The sequence below is a fragment of the Populus euphratica genome, unplaced genomic scaffold (genome assembly GCF_000495115.2).
Source record: "Populus euphratica unplaced genomic scaffold, PopEup_1.0 scaffold337.1, whole genome shotgun sequence".
NCBI lineage: Eukaryota > Viridiplantae > Streptophyta > Magnoliopsida > Malpighiales > Salicaceae > Populus > Populus euphratica.
Genome location: NW_011500232.1, coordinates 66,407 through 78,329, shown reverse-complemented (window position 1 = coordinate 78,329; position 11,923 = coordinate 66,407). Strand labels below are relative to the sequence as shown.

The window sequence follows — 11,923 nt, the reverse complement described above, 5'->3', positions numbered from 1 at the left end:
CCAAGTAGAGAGCAATGATGCTTTGCTTTTTCTCAGTTTCACTAGCTATTATAGTTTAGGATTAGGTTGCCTAGCTTGAGTGTGGATGCTCTTAGAGGGCAGGTAGAGTAGGGGTCTGACACTTGCTCTGAAGTCTCATCATCCATCAGCTTCCAGAATCTCCAGCTCAAGAAATTCCTTATTGCTTTCAAGTTCGTGCAATGGCCAACTCTACATCTCAACTTTCCTTCAAGAAAATCCAAATCCAGAGAGACGATACTGTCAGTCTTTGTTTGTAATCATTGGATTTTGGCCTTGGCTATTTATTACAATTTTCGTTTGTTAATCCTTGTTCGTCTGTTTGGTGATCAGACATTTGATGCTTACGTTGTCGGAAAAGAAGATGCTCCTGGTATTGTTGTTCTTCAAGAGTGGTGGGGTGTGGATTTCGAGATCAAGAACCATGCTGTTAAAATCTCCCAGCTTGACCCCGGATTTCAGGCACTCATTCCAAAGTATGTATCCATGAATAAAAGTCTCTCTCTTTTTCTTTTTTTTTTCTTTTTGTTCTGCAATGCAAGTTGATGACTTGGGGGGATGGTGTTTCAGTTTGTATCGAGGAAAGTTTGGTTTGGACGTTGCTAAAGCTCAACATTTGATGGAGGATCTTTGATTGCCAAGGTGCTGTCAAGGATATCCAGGCTTCTGTTAATTGGCTCGAGGCAAATGGCTCAAACAAGGTTGATAATCAAAGTATAATCTTCGTCCTCCTCCATTTCAGTTTTTACTCCACTTTTTGCTGTAAGCCTGTAACTTATCAAATGTGCAGTTTTGACTTGCCCCTTTTTTTCTAAATCTGTGCTCAAAATTTGGTGATTTGTTTGTTCCCCACAAAACGTTTGGTTGAGGTTTTTTTGTCAAGTTGATGAATGTTGGGGGATGAGGTCTTCAAAAGCATGCCCAAGTGAGATGTGGTCTTGTTCACCAGTGTTATTAATGGAATTAGGGTTTTTAGGCAGAGGACGTTACATGATGGTTTGGGGTGTCATTTTGTAAACCGGTGAGGCATCACATGCTACTGTTGTGCCTTCATGTGCTAACTGAGATGAAGGCGGTCTTTGTCTAGGAAATGAATGAATACGTGGGTATATAATTAGGAAGCAACTAGTTCTCGACACGGTGGTGGATACAGAAGTTTGCAGTAGGAATGCAATTAATTTTGTCTTGCTAATAATGTTAGAGAGAAACAAGCTTCAGAGGAGGGTGAAAGAGAAAGTTTTGTCCAACTTACGTTACTTTAGTTGCTCCACTTACTGCTTGTGCTCCTGCCACGCTAGTAGAGATTGGCTTGGAGTCGTTTCAGTCCATGTTGGTGATACCAATATTGGAGGCAATTGAGAGCAGGTTTCTTCAATTGTAGCCGAAGCATTGTGGGCGATAAGTGGTGTTATCAAATATTAATGCAGTGGTGGGGAGATGGTGTCTGGCTGCTGATGTGGGAAAGTTGAAAACATTTCTCGTTTAGTATCACAGTGGTTCACAGAGAATTTGGCCCAAAATATATTGTATGGACACATAATTATAGCACATTTAACTTAGGATTGACAGTATGATGTAATTGTTTCTGCAGTAGGTTCCAGAAAATAATGCCAGAGCTCAGGTTGGTGTCTTGGTGGGCTTTTAAACTATGAGGGTACTGGGGGATCTGAATGGCTCCTTCAGCTGCTCCCGTGGGCTCTTCATAACTATTGACCCTTCTTGTGGAATTGTTAACCATGTGGTCATGCTTCTTTGATGCTCAGTTGGTTTGGTTCTTTCTCAAATCTACTCTTCATTACATTGCTGAAGTTTGAGAACAGCTTATTGGTTTGGTAAGTCCCAAAGATTGAATCAAAATGCTAAACAATCTTGTGATTCACTGCAATAGGTTGGAGTGACTGGATTTTGCATGGGGGGTGCTCTCTCTATTGCAAGTTCTGTTTCGGCTCCTGCGGTTGATGCTGTTGTTGCATTCTATGGTGTTCCTTCATCACGGCTCGCTGACCCTGCTCAAGCTAAGACACCTGTTGAACCTCACTTTGGAGAGCTCGATAATTTTGTTGGCTTTTTCAGATGTTACGGTGTGCCGATTTCTTTAGAGTATGTTGACGCTAACTATCATCTGCTGCTCAAGCTAAAACATCTTTAGGAATGATGTTTCCTGCTGTGCCAGCCTACGGATATTGAATGCATGGTGATAAGATGGATCATAGATTTACATGTATTAGAGGTGCATTTGATCCAGAAAGCCTCCAAAAACGAAATGTAAATTAAAATTTACTGATGCTGTTGTTAATCTTGATATTTTAGGCTGCCAAGACTCTGGAGGAAAAGCCGAAAGCATCAGGAATTCCGTATGAGGTACACATTTATCCGGGCAATGCACATGCTTTCATGAACAGTTCTCCACAAGGTGTGAAGAGGAGGAAGGACATGGGAATGCCTGATGAGGATGAAGCTTCTTCTGAGCTGGCTTGGTCCCGATTCAAAACATGGATGACTCGTTTCTTTCTTTTTCTCTTTTATTGACATGGGTGTTCCAGCTAGATTCCATGCACCTCGACTAATCTAATCCCAGGAGCTCTGAACTTAATAGCCTGGATGACACACGTTTCTTATCTGCATGAATGAGTGCTCAGTTCTATACATCCATCTCGGCTCCATGCTTGCTAGCTTGCATGTAGCAGCATGGACACGGGCTGGGAAGGCCTGGCATAAATTATGTGTGTTCCCCTCCTGTGCAGGTCTGCTTTTGGTAATCTATATCACCATGAAAAGTCCCAGAGAAGATGCAGTGCATAAATCTGGTTAGTCTGATGATTGATTGTCATCATACGGCTCAGATACTTCTATCAATGTGAATTTCTTACTTCTTATTTTCCATGGACACGAGTTTTTTTGGAGAGTACAATAGAAAATTTGTTATTTTACTCTCTTTCATAAATTTTATTTGTATTTTTCAGTTCAGGTTAAAGTTAGCCTTCAAGAACTCGTAAAATTCTTCTTTTCCTTCATTTTCTTTACTGGAAAGGGCAATGTGGATTTGATGGAATGACAGGAATCCCAGTTGAAAGAAAGGGTGTTTCGGGTATTCAGTAAAAAGAAGGGAATACAATTGAAATTGTCTCCTTCTTGTATCTGTTCTGCTGTCACAATATCAAACAAAAATATAAAAACAGTATAAATATCCAGGCATTATTAACCTATAACGAATTTTCTACAAAGTCCTCGCTTCCATAGACTCATCGGTACAGCTACAGGTCTTCCGACAAATGGCAGCAAAGTCGGTGGTTTGCCTAAGATAGCCGGATTTGCAGGGTGTTTGAATTTTCTTAATTGTTGATTTTTAAAATATTTTTTATTTAAAATGTATTAAAATAATATATTTTTAGTTTTTAAAAATTATTTTAGATATTAATATGTTAAAATAATATAAAAATATTAAAAAATATTTATTAAAAAAATATTTTTTAAAATACTTTTATAATATAAAAACAAATAAATTCTAAAAAATGCTTATCGATAGTTTTCATGGGTTTAAGTGTAAATGTATTCACTTCTAAAAAAATTTAAAAAAGTAATTTTTTATATTTTTATATGTTTTTTGTGAGGGTTTGGAGTCACAGTACAATCTTGTTTTTAAAAAATTTTAAATTATTTTATTAAAAAAAAAAATTTTTTTATATTTTGAATTATTTTAATGTGTTAATTTTAAAAATAATTTTTTAAAAATAAAAAATATTATTTTAATATATTGTAGTATAAAAAATTATAAAAACAATTATAATCATATTTCTAAATAGACATATAATTTGATATATAATGATATAAAAAAATTAAAAAATTAAAAAATATTATTTTAATATATTTTTAAATTACAAAGAATTTAAATCATAATTATTCTCTCTTGAATCATAATTATTATCGCATTTTCCAAAGCAGTTACATCGCCTGTGGGGCCGGGAGAAACTAGTTGATCTCTTGCATATTGATAGTTGATTGTGCTCCCATAGTCTATGGCTGTCGTGTACGGGATGTTGAAAGCACATCCGATGAAAGGAAACATGATTGATTTGTTTAAATTATTTTTTTATGTATTATATAAAAATAAATTTTAAAAAATAAAAAAATATTATTTTAATATATTTTTAAATAAATAACATTTTAAAACACATAAACCCGAATTGCAATCATAGAATCTTTTTTCCACACGGCATCATAGATAAGAGTAACTTGTGATGATACATGCATTAACCTCAATATTTAAGTTATTTTAAAGTATTTTTTATTTAAGAATATATTAAAAAAATATTTTTATTTTAAAAAATTATATTTGATATTAATATATTAAAATAATATAAAAAATATTAATTTGAAATAAAAATAAAATAAAATAAATTTAAAATTTTTAAAATACTTTTAAAATGTAAAAATAATAGAAGTTGAAGTTCCCGTATACGCAAGTCCATGAAAAGGATTGTAGACTCTTCCACCGCAATTTTGACACGCATCAAAATGGAAAGAATTTTTAAAAAACCAAAACAGTTGGAAGGCATTTAATAGATTTATTTGGAATAGATATACTGCCAAAATAAAATAAAAAATTAATCTTTGCCGCGGAAACATTTGCAAGTAGCTAGCTAGAATACAAGATGGATAGTCACGATCACGCGAGAGGCAGAGTTATGAAAGATGCATGCAGAATCTCACTCTTTCACGTGTCCCGTTACTTCTGATGGGCGGTGGATATCAACCCTTTTTTTTTTTTTAATTTTTTTTTTTGTCTTTACACGTTTACATAATTTATTAGCCTGAGTCCACCTAACTTGTTTTCGTGTATGGATGTTGTGGTGTGCTTTAGAGTGTGATTTTGTTTTTTTGTTGGATTTTATGGTTGTGATTTGAAAAAAAAAAATATTATAATTAGTTGTAGTTAATTGAATTTAAATAAATGTTTGTGTTTGGGAATATAGTTGTGTTTGTTTTTTAAAGTATTTTTCACCTAAAAATATAATAAAATAATATTTTTTATTTTAAAAAAATTATTTTTACTATCATCGTATCAAAATATCTGAAAACATAAAAAAATACTAATTTGAAGTAGAAAAAAAATAAATTTAATTTTTTTCAAAAATGCTTTTGAATAAAAAACACAAAGGTAACTTAGTTTAAAAAAAATATAAAAATTGCTTCATAAAAAAATATATTTTGAACTCAGTTTTTTAGTAAGCCTACAACATAAAATACAATTTGATGTGTCACTAAATACCTTGCTGTGTTTGTTTCATTGCAAATATAAAAGTTAATGGAAAATAAACACAACCTTTTAAAGTAAATAACATATATTATATTTCCAAATAGCTTGTAATCCATGTTTTGTTTTTTTAGCAGTATGATTTTAAGTTAATTTCTAACATAAAAATATATAAATAAATGTTATGCATGTAATTTTGGTATTATAATTTTTTTAAATTGAAAAACAAAAAAAATTGTTTACATTTAATAGAATAAATTAATATATATATATATAACCAATAAATCAAAAAATAGTTTTTAATACTAATTAAATTACAAATCAAAACAAATCTCGGTATATGAAACTATGCTACTGTAATTTGGTAGGTTGAAACTGTGATAAACAAAAAAAAAAAAAAAAAAGTTTGATGGCCGAAATAGTGTATCTAATACAGTACATCAAAAAACCCTATTTTGATGTAGTGGTGAAATTTGATTTTTTTTTTTTTTTAGTTAATGGTAAAGGAGTGTAAATAAATTCGTCCCAAGACTAATTTTTTTTTTTTTATCTTAACCATCTTAAAAACCCATTTTTCATTAGTCTGGTGCCTTTAGAGAAATTTATTAATTTTTTTAATATTAATTTCAAAGTTTAAATTCAAAATGTTAAAAAAAAAAAAAAAACCCATACCTCCTCAACCACCAAACCCTTAAAGTTAATTTAATACATAAAGTATACGGTGGTGTGGCCGAAACGCACCATCATGTTCAATCGTCTGCTTGGGGCATCAAATACATGTGCTGATAAAAATAAAATAAATCTCCCTTACTATTGTATTCTCTTTCAATTAATTAATATGACAGTCTTTTCTACTGGAATTTAAACATATTTAAAATACTTAAGTCACTGAAGTATTCTTTTTCAATTAATCAACGAACTTAAAATATTAATATTATCCACCTTTTTTTCAACATTAAATTACATAAAAAATATTAATTATAACAACTTACGAAGGTTAATTATAGCAAATGAATGGCTTCAATTAGCTGCTTATTACCGACACCTGCAATTTTTTTTTTTCACATAATTCTAAAATATATAGTATTACAGTGTAAAGAAAGATGAACAAATTACTATAATATTACAATTAAAACCATGTAGTGTTACATTCCTGGCATTATGTTTTGTTGGTACTGTATTGATTTTAAAACACCATTATTTTTAAGTTATTTTAGTCAAAAAATAATATTTTTTTTCAAGTTTTATTTAGTTTTGAAACAAAAAAAAATGATATTTAAAAAAAATACTTTGTGTTTAAATCAAACCAAACGCTTCTTACTTACAACAAAATAAAAGTATTCATTAAAAAACTCCTTAAAGAGAAGATGCGGTAATTTTTGGTTAAAGATTGAAGGTTGGATAAAAAAGGATGGAGTTATGTGTCTAAAGATTGAACCCTTATATGAAAGTGAAAGTTTGAATTTAGTTATGATTACAATTTTAAAATAAAAAAAAAACCAAAAGATCAATAATTAAATTGAATTTTAGCTAAATTCCAAATTTAAAACATTAATTTCTCATTACTTAATTTAGACGATACATCATCTAGTTCATATTCAAAACATACCATTTGGAATAAATGATAAATAATATGTTATTTATCTTTTTTTATGACAGTTTCAGGCTGATCAAGTTGATATTTTTAAATGAATAAATGTGAAGCTACGTGCTAAAATTTAGTAAGGTTAAATCCACTAGAAAGGTATGCTTGCTCTCTACCAACCTCAGTTATCTCTAACGATGATAACGTCAAAATTATTTCGATAAGATTTCAAAAGTGATTAACTCATTAAGTCATGAATATGATACCTATTATGCAAAAATATTTTTTTTTTCATGTGTTCATACTTCCAACCTTCTCGATGGGTTACTATAAAGGGTTAACCATGTTTTTTTCAAGATCAAAAGACTAGAAATAATTTATTGGTCATCAACTTGAGCAAAACCACTGAAATCTTTAAAATCAAGTTTGTTGCAAAACCACCAAAATATATGGTTTCTAATTGTTCAAACCATTCAAAACAATCTTTATTCCGACTAGAGGGTCAAGCATTCATCAATAATTATCAAACTTTGATCAAAATCTTAACTTGGAACCTATTAATATCCCTTGAGAAGTCAAAGTTGAGAGAAAAAGAAAAAGAAACAAGGAGGAAAGAGGAAAGAGGGGAGAAAAAGATTTGGATACTTAAAAAATATCTGAATGTTAATTTTTGGTGGATATTTAAAAAAAAATATTTGGATGATTGTTTTGATGAAATAGAATAGGTTAGTAAATTGTCAAATATGATAGTATGTTTTTTTAATTTTTTAAGGGGGCTTACTAATACATGATCTTGGCTCCCGGGTTCCTGTGAAGTGTGAAAATATTAATTTTGTATTCTAAATTGTTGAATATATTTTGTATTTAGGTTCCATAATTTTGAAAATTAAAACCTCATGAATGGTTTTTATAAATCTCTATTTTTTTAATTTATTTTAATTACAGTTATAATCGCCTTCCAACTTGTAATTTCATGTAAATTGATCATTGACAATTAACTCTTACAAATTACAATTCAATTTTTAGACTTTACTTTTTTCCGATTAAAGTCTTAATTAATTTTAAAAATTTAATTTTTCTTGTAATTAAAGCTTTAAATCTTGAAAAATTTCAATTGAATTCTTAAACATTCAATTTTAAATTTTTCTCCTTAAATTGAATTTTCTTTGACAACAGAATCTTTATCAATCGAAAATACACTATCAAATTTTTCAATCTTTCATATTCTTCTCACTTATATATGTGTTTTTAATTTTCTCCCATCATTTTTTTTAATTTTTTTTAATTTTATAATTTTTTGTTTATACAGGGAATCAAAAATGGGTAATAATATATTTCATGAATAATTATAAATGAAACTAGAATTGTTATTCTTTTATTTTTAATATAGTCACATAAGAATAATCAGGATATTGTTTTTTTTATATATAGATATGAAGAACTAAATTTCTGATAAAAAAACAACATTGTTCATTAAAATTTAAAAAAAAATGAATGAATAACATAAAGAGAATTTCATTAAAGGAATACATTTTTTTTCTTTTAAATCTAAATCATTTGAGTTCTCCCGGAGTTGGTATTTTGATTGCTTTAATTTTGCATTGAAAGAACCATAAAAACAAAAACAATAAATAAATTCATGTCTGTCAAATAAAAATGGAAAAATAAAAGGATAAGATTTTAACTAAATAGATAAATATATTTTATTCATAATTTAAATTATTTCAATAATTAAAGAATTTCATAAAATAAGTTTTGAAAATGACCCCGTAGAAAAAGCTAGTGCTAGTCACGGTGGGTTGAGCTGTCGTTATAAACCCCATTTATGGTGGAAGCGCTTTCAATCCAAACATCATCTCAAAATTAAGATAGAAAGCATTTATTATTGAGAGGGTGTTTTTTCTAGATAATAATAAAATTGTTTTTTAAAATATATTTTTTTATTTTTTAAAATTTGAAATTAAACACTTGATTAATATCCGGTGGCAAGGCACCGCTGGACCATCAACTTCGAATGAATTTTTCGAGGGACAAGATTTGTGTTGGGTTGATAATGTCGGATGGGGTTCTTCTCTGCTTTTATATTTGACTTAAACTAACCAATGGCAGTCGGCAGAGATCGACAACGAGAGATTTTATTTTATTGGAAAACGTGTTTTGATCATTTCTTCCTCCCTGGTGGACTTAATTGCTAGTTAATTGTTAGATGGTTTTCATCCTAGTGGCTTAGTTTTGAATCTTCTGAGAAACCAGTTTGAATTTTGACAACAAAAATAAATAAATAAATAAAAAGGGGTCATTTATTATTATTGTTGACTCCCCTTTCTTAAGAAAAGAAAATGATAAACTATGTAAAATATTTTTTCTACATTTATGTTATGTTTATATTTTTTTAAAAATATTTTTTAAATTTTTCTGTGTTTAGAAAAGTTAGTCAATAAAAAATACTTTTCAGTCAAAGAAAAATTTAACTTGGTTTCAAGAAAAGTGCTTTCCTATAAAATTTAAGCGAAAAGTTATGAAAAATTTAGAAATATCATATTATTTGTTGATTATATTAATTTTGGTTCTCAAATTTTTTATTGTTATATATATTTTATTTTAAATATTTGTTTTTTAATTTCATCTCTTAAAATTTAATTGTTATTTATTTTTTTCTTATCATTTTTTATTTTAATTTTTTATATATCAAATCTAGTCCTCATTCTTTTCATTATTACTTATTTTATTTGAAATAATTTATTTATGAAATGTTAATTATTATTATTTATTATTATTATTTTAATATATTATTATTTTAATATCTTCATCTTTTATTTTTTTTTATTTTTTAGATTTGATCTCTATTATTTTGATTATTATTTATTTTATTTGAGATAATTTATGAAATTATATTTTTTTCAATTTCATTCTTATTCAAGTTTTTAATTTGTAAGATTTTTTTCTCATTATTTTAATAAACTTAAGAAAAATAAAATATTAATAAGTTATTTTACAGCTCATTTTCTATGATATAACCAAATATTGAGAAGTGTTTTCCAACTTATTTTTTATTACACTACCAAACATCAGAAAATAATTCACTTTCTCGGAATTTACTTTCCAAAAAAAACTACTTTATAGCAAATAAATAGGACTTTAAACAAAAAAAGTGTTGAAAAATGATAACGATTCATTTCAAAGTCTGAATAATGAATAAAAAAATTAATTTGAATTAAATAAAAAATAAAAAAATATTTTTTATCAATTATTTTTTTTTAAATCACAAATTAAAAATCTAGTTTGAAACTAGATTTTATTTTTCACTTTTGATTGAATCAGACTAATTATTTTTTTGTTTTTCCAAACTCAAATCAGTATTGATTTTAAGTTAATTTACCTATTAATTTGAGTTTTAAGGCCTATTTAAAAATGTAATTGGTTGTTTTTTAAATTATTTTTAACTCAAAAATATATCAAAATAATATATTCTTTTATTTTAAAAAAATTATTTTAACATCATCACATTATTTTTTAAAACATAAAAACAAATTTAACATTATAACCAAGTTAAAGAGTACTCGTTGCTCCGTCGTTTTAAAAAGTTTTAGAATTCAATAGCCTGCATTGTTCATATTTATATTATATAGTGAAGTCCTCTTTTGGTTAATTTAATTATCATAATTTTATATTTTCAACTTAAGGGTTTGAATTAATCTTCTAAAATATGATACTTTTAGACATAATCATCACTATAATCTCAGTTGTTTTATATCTTATCCTAATATTTTACTAACTTTTTTAATATTCATTTGTTTGAATCTTCAAGCTTCAACACATCATATAAATTTTGCTCAATACTTTGCTAGCTTAATGTTTGAAATTGTGATATACAATGTTTTTAAAAATATTTTTAATTTAAAAATATATTTTTTTATATCAGCATATATAAAAAAATATTAATTTAAAATTAAAAAATAATTTAAAATTTTAAAAAAGACGGCACAACTTTTACTACAAGCCATGATTAGGCTCACGCGTGAGAGTGATTTTAGGTATGTATAATCATGAAGTTTTTTAATGTCAAATTAATCAGTGGCATGATTTTCATCAATGTGAGGTCCTTTGCCAATTTTGCTTGCTCTCATTTCATTGACATGGGTTGCAAATTTGTTTTTTTATTGTGGTTGTGGATGTTTTTTGAAATATTTTTTTATTTAAAAATATATTAAAATAATATTTTTTTTATTTTTAAAAAGTTATTTTTAATATTAACACATCAAAATAATCTAAAATCATTAAAAATATATTATTTTAAAATAAAAAATATAAAAAATTTAATTTTTTAAAAATATAAAACATAGGGGTTAGAGATATAGGGGTTGAAGATATAGTTTTCTTGATTGTGGTTATAATTAAAGGTGAGTATCGATGTAATTTTAATAAACAATTGTCAATTTGAAAAAAAAATAATTTTTTTTTAATTCTTCTACTTGAATTAACTTGTTGATTCTCTTAATTCTATATATTTTTTTCAAATTATATCTTGAAGAAACTCATGGTATTTGAATCTTCTTTTTGACCAAATTAATGCATTCTAGTTCCTTTTCAACCTAGTAAGAAATTACTCGTATATTTATGAGTTGAAAAAAATGTTGTTGGATTATTTGGGTTATGAAAGAATTTCGAAAACTTTATTCAAAGTCATTTTCAAGAAATTCCCAGATTTTCCATTTTTGTAATATTTTTTCAAAACTTTGACCCTGAGTCAATTTAAAAAATTATGGTACTTCAAAAACTTTTGAATAGTGCTCACCCTTAATTATTATAATAATATACTTTTTACATATTTGGAAAATTACTACATTTTATATATAATATTTAATATTTTAAAATATCATTCTGTCAATTTTTTTCTATCCAAGTCCACAGGATTCTATCTTTTATTCCTAGAATGATTTGAGTAATATAAAAGTATAATAAAATGTATCAAATTATTTTTAAAAAATCAAAACTACTCAACCATTAAATTTAAAAATTAAATTATATTCTTGTATAACTCAATATCATTTTTAGAATAAAAGATA

General features: G+C 27.2%; 1 pseudogene; it reads left to right on the top strand.

Moving 5' to 3' along the window:
• The first annotated feature begins 200 nt into the window (after window positions 1–200).
• On the top strand, window positions 201–2,547 carry LOC105112460 (carboxymethylenebutenolidase homolog; annotated as a pseudogene).
• Window positions 2,548–11,923: the final 9,376 nt, after the last annotated feature.